The sequence below is a fragment of the Pleuronectes platessa genome, chromosome 23 (assembly GCF_947347685.1).
Source record: "Pleuronectes platessa chromosome 23, fPlePla1.1, whole genome shotgun sequence".
NCBI lineage: Eukaryota > Metazoa > Chordata > Actinopteri > Pleuronectiformes > Pleuronectidae > Pleuronectes > Pleuronectes platessa.
The window spans coordinates 14,283,385-14,288,868 of record NC_070648.1 but is presented as its reverse complement, the minus strand read 5'-3'; positions in this window follow the sequence as shown (position 1 = coordinate 14,288,868).

The following is a 5,484-nucleotide window of genomic DNA, read 5'->3' as shown; positions in this document are numbered from 1 at the left end:
ACTGGTGTGAGGGAGGGAGGGAGGGAGAGTGTGGAGAGAGAGAGGAAGGAAAGGAGGGAGGGAGGGAAACAGTCGCCTTGTCCCTCCACCACCCTTCCCCCACACAAGGTGTCTTTGACATTTCCCTCTCAGTGGTGAGAAGGGGTTAGGAATAAAAAGTAAAAAAAAGAATCATAGCAATTTGCCCCGACACAATCCAGGAATCATCAAAGTCCTTTACATGGACTTTCCATGATGAAATCCCCCACCCACCCTAGTTGCCCCCCACCAGAGTGAGAAGGGGATATGCTCATTAATATCATGGACGGTTTCCTGAAAGAGCCTGCTGCAAGTCCAGGCCGAAGGCCCCTTCAACGAGCCACTTTTCTTCATGTTGCTGGATGATAATTGCAAAATAACTACATAACAGGGCAGCACTGGCCCCAGCCGAACTCGAACTGGCCCCTGAAAAGCCCCTGTCCTATATAAACCTGTCACTAAATATGAACCTTTCTGAATCAAGAATTAAGCATGGATTTTGTGCTTATAATTGGCCCCTCTGTGTAAATTGTGGCGCCTTTATGTTCACTGATTTGGAAAAATCCTAGATCCGCCACTGCTAACGACCACGGAGACCAAACCTGGTACCACTACATGGTGTATGAATCACATATATATATTTATTTTTCTTGTTCTCCTGTATCATTTCATGCATCTTAATATACAAGTGCATTCGATTTATAAAAACACAGGATTTGAAAAAGCGACCACTGTCACACTGATCTTAACACAGGGTGTGATGTCATTTAATGACTAAATCCAAGTTATGAAGCTTTTCCTGCTCAAAGTCTGTTTTGCTCAGAGATGTTTGTTTAGATTTTGGATAAGGGCCAACCCCATGTCAGGGCCCTCTGTTCTCCTCATTGCTGTGTAAACCTGTTATGTGGCTCTGCTGCCATACACACACACTCACACACACGTTTGTAAAGCTATCTTAGTGAGGACACTCATTGTCATAATGCTTTCCCTAGATCCTAACCATAGGATTAGGATTAAGTCTTAACCCCCAAACAGGGTTATTGTTAAACACTCCATTAAAGGGGGGGGCACAAAGTGAGGACTGGCCAAAAGACCCTCACTTCCCTAAAATGTCCTCACTCAGTGTAGTTTTTAGACTCAAACTGGTCCTCACAAAGATAGCTGTACAAGTATCATGAATGTCAGGTATAGTGAAGACTCATATATGGAAATTTAACCATCGATTATAATGTTGCATCACAAAACTCACCCAGTTCAGCTGCATGTTTCATGAGTTAAGGTCCTGTCAGTTGTCTAAATAAACTAATAACTTATTATTTTCCAGTTTTTTTTAAAGAACACAATGAGCTTGAACGAGAAGCAAATTTAAAAAAAAATTATTTAATGATGTTTGTTCAAAGCTATAGAGCTAAAGTAAGATTTAGGTGAACGAATCCTTTAAACCAGATGATCGGTGTCTTTAGTTACTTAGTCTGGACACAAGGTGGCACCATTCTCTCTTTGGAGTAAACCCGTCCTGACCGCACACGTTTGTCTGTCCAGAGGTTTTGTCCATGTGCTTTTGTCGACTGTAGCTTCTGCTGACACGTTGTAAAACTGTGTTTTCTAACTCAACACCAGCCTGGTGGTCTGATGCAAAGTGAGGAACACAGGTCTCCCTTCATGATACCTGCTCTCAGACATCGGTGTATTCTGAAGTTATATAACTGGACATGTGCTCTGTAGTGAAGAGGTGAACTTTGTCTCTTGAGTTGTGAGCTCCTCTGGTCTGGACCCTCCTGAGTTACAGCAGCGGCAGCAGCTCGGGGGATGTGTCTGAAAGCAAGTCTATAAAATTGTGTTTTAAGAAGTTTTTTAGAAGTTAAACGTTAAGATTTTAGTACTAAATAACAGATCTGTTTACATCAGAACAACCTTAAGGCAGAGATGTTGTCCATGTGAAAACCCTAAGGGTCAGAGGTCAGACTGATCAGACACGTACTCTGTGCAAAGTCACCAACCGGCCTGGGTTTGCTAAAGGCCCAAATTTACAGTTATGTTTACTGTGTACCCTTGTGTCAAAATCTATCTTTAAAAACGTTTTAACTGTTATTTTATAGTTTGGTCATTGAAAAGTTGTGCTTTTTCAAAGTGCTTTAATAGTAAACACACAGAAAACTTCAGGCAAATAAATTTTTGTACAGTGAGGCTACAGTTTTGTTTACATGTTACATTACATAACCAACCTAAATTCACTCACACTACTCCACTCCTCCGCTCCCTTCACTGGTTACCAGTGGCTGCCCTGCATCCGCTACAAAATATGAGTACTTGCGTAACATGCTGTGAACGGATCAGGTCCAGTCTACATCCAGGACATGGTTAAACGTTACACCCCAGTCCGTTCACTCCGCTCTGCTTCGGCTAATCGACTCTTTGCTCCCTCACTGCAAGCTAAACATTCTTCAAAATCACGACTGTTTGCTGTCCTTGCTCCTAAATGATGGAATGAGCTCCCCATCGACATCCGGACATCAGAAAGTTTACACATCTTCCCCCGCAAACTAACAACATACCTCTTCCTTCTACATCTTGAATAAAACAAATATTTACCAACAATTTTTGAAACTAACAATTTAGTAGCACTTAAATGGCACTTACTTATAGCACTTTGTAGTTTTGCTTCATTTTTTGAAGAAATTATACTTTCTTGATTCTTGTTGTTCTGGGTTTGTACGAGCTAAATGATATGTAATGTAATGTAATGCAAATGTAATGGTTGGTCCAGTTCATCTCAGGAAAGTGGGTCAGTGCGTGTGTGAGTATGTGTGTGTGTGTGTGTGTGTGTCTGTGTGTGTCTGTGTGTGTGTGTTTAAATCACCAGAATAATGTCTCTTTCAGATCAGCTGAAAGTCAAGACCATCCGTGTTTATAACGTGAAACATAAACAGTTCCACATCAGACATGGAAATAATGCCCAACAAGGACATAATAATATATGAATTCCTGAGGACTTTTTACTGGCGACTTGAGATTTATTGAGATAACTTCCATTTGCACTAATTATTTTAACATGTGATATCAATTGTAGACAGCAGCCCACCTACCCGGCCTCCGGAGAGCCTCGGGGGGGCGGGCTGGCTTCCTCTCCTGGTCCGTGGGGAAAGGGGTATGTGGAGGTGAGGGGGCTGGGAGAGCACCCTCACCTGCACCACAGAGGATCAATCAGCTCAGGTGAGAGCTGTCACAATCAATCATTCCGTTTCTGGCTTCGGCTGGGAGAGCCCCGTGGCAAGCACCACTGCCACACTGACATTTGAAAGTGAAGCTATTGGAGTAACATCATCCACCTATTTTCTCTTGAAGAAGGACGAGATGCCTGCTCTGAAAGAGGAGAAGAAGCCAGGCTTTTTGCACAGGTGTCTTCTCAAAATGGAGCTTAATGATATATCAAGTGCTGGATCTTTTCCAAGAAGGGAACACATTAGCATCTCTGGACAAGGCCACTTCTTACAGAAGTCCTTTAAAATGGCCTCGTAAGGGCTTCTTTTCGGGACAAAAGTTGAGTCAATGTCTTTGACCTCGGCCCATATTCTCTCCAGCAGATGCCGCCTTGTGTCATCATCAGCACAGGTCACCTTTGCCTTTTTATAGATTTGTGTGATGAGCTTGTCCAAGAGAACACTGACATACGTTTTATATTTGACCCCTGCCTGGATCTTTTCAGTTTTCTCCCTGGCGCTCCTGCCTGATGATGATGAGTTCTCACGTTCTTTGCGGACTTCTGATGATGAAGTCTGCTTAGAACTTTTGATCCCTCCGCTGCTGACCACTGCTGGTGATGTTGACCGCTTCGATCTTTTCTCCTGAATGTTGGTGACCTTTAATGATGTCTGCTTCAATCTTTTTTCCTCAATGCTGCTGACCACTTTTGGTGTTGACTGCTCTGATCTTTTCTTCCCTCTGCTGTTGACCACTGCTGGTGTTGACTGCTTCGATCTTTTCACCTCAATGCTGGTGACCTTTGATGAAATCTGCTTCAATCTTTTTTCCTCAATGCTGCTGACCACTGCCGGTGTTGACTGCTTCGATCTTTTCTTCCCTCCGCTGCTGACCTCTGATGATGAAGTCTGCTCCGATCTTTTCTTCCCTTTGGTGCTGACCACTGCTGGTGTTGACTGCTTTGATCTTTTCTCCTCAATGCTGTTGACCTTTGATGATGTCTGCGTCACTCCTTTTTCTTCAATGCTGCTGACCACTGCCGGTGTTGACTGCTTCGATCTTTTCTTCCCACTGTTCGATCTTTTCTCCACAATGCTGCTGAACACTGCGGGTGTTGACTGCTTCGATCTTTTCGTCCCTCCGCTGCTGACCTCTGATGATGAAATCTGCTCTGATCTTTTCTCCTCAATGCAGTTGACCTCTAATGATGATGACTTTGATGAGTCGATGGTCATTAAAGCGTCGGACACTCTGGTTGTGTGGCGGTTAACTTGGTTGTTCAGCCACCAGCTTATCAAGGACAGAAAACAAAACACCCTGGTCTGAATGTCTGCGTATATGTCCATTTGGGAAGTAGGAATAAAACCCTTTTTCACTGGACCTGAACCCTTGTCTGACTTCTTGCCAGGTGCGATTTGCGAAAAGATGACATCTGAAAGCCGTTTTGTTAATACAATAACCTTTTTAGATGGAGGCTTTTTCAGTGTTTGGAATGCAGAACTTTCATTTCCACCTCCTGGCTTCTCCTTCTCCAGAAGCACAGCGTCAATACTAGCAATCAATGACTGTATCGCCTTCCTGCTAGTGGCTTTGGGATTCTCATTGAATTTTTTCGCGACCTGTGACAGGATTTGGAGCGTCCCTGCTGTGGCAAAAGTCTTTATGAAAAGCCTATTGATCTTTCTCATTCCTTTAGCGATTGAGAAGTTTGGGTCTGGAGATTCATTTCCATGTGTGCCTTCCTCACTGATTGACTCAATTATTTCATCTAAAGCCAAATCAATCTCTCGAGAAAACGATGTATTGAGAGAGAGGCTGTCATTAAACTCATTAAAGAAGTCTGTGATGTCAGTCAAACTATTGTTGATTGTTTCCTGGACAAGCCTCTTCACACTGTCTACACTGCTTGTTGTTGAACCTCCCTCTGAGGAACTACCTGACTTGGAGCTAAATCGTGGAAAGGAGGAGCTTGAAGAAGTCCTAGACACCAGAATGGGATCATCTGAATTGTCCTGTTCCTCTGAGGAAATGGCCCGACTTTGCTTGCGCGGTTGACACTTGACCAATTGTTTGATTCGTTCGTCTGTCTTTAACGACTCGCAGGCATAACAGATCATCTTCTGGACTTTAGCGGGGCTAATGAGGCGGGTTGGTATAGGCTTGTCAGAGCTCACACAGATGGAGCTTGCAGACAAGGTGGAGTTGACAGTCTCTGTCACCTCCTCTACAACCAAGTCTGTGAGCTTATCCAAACTCTCAGACGTT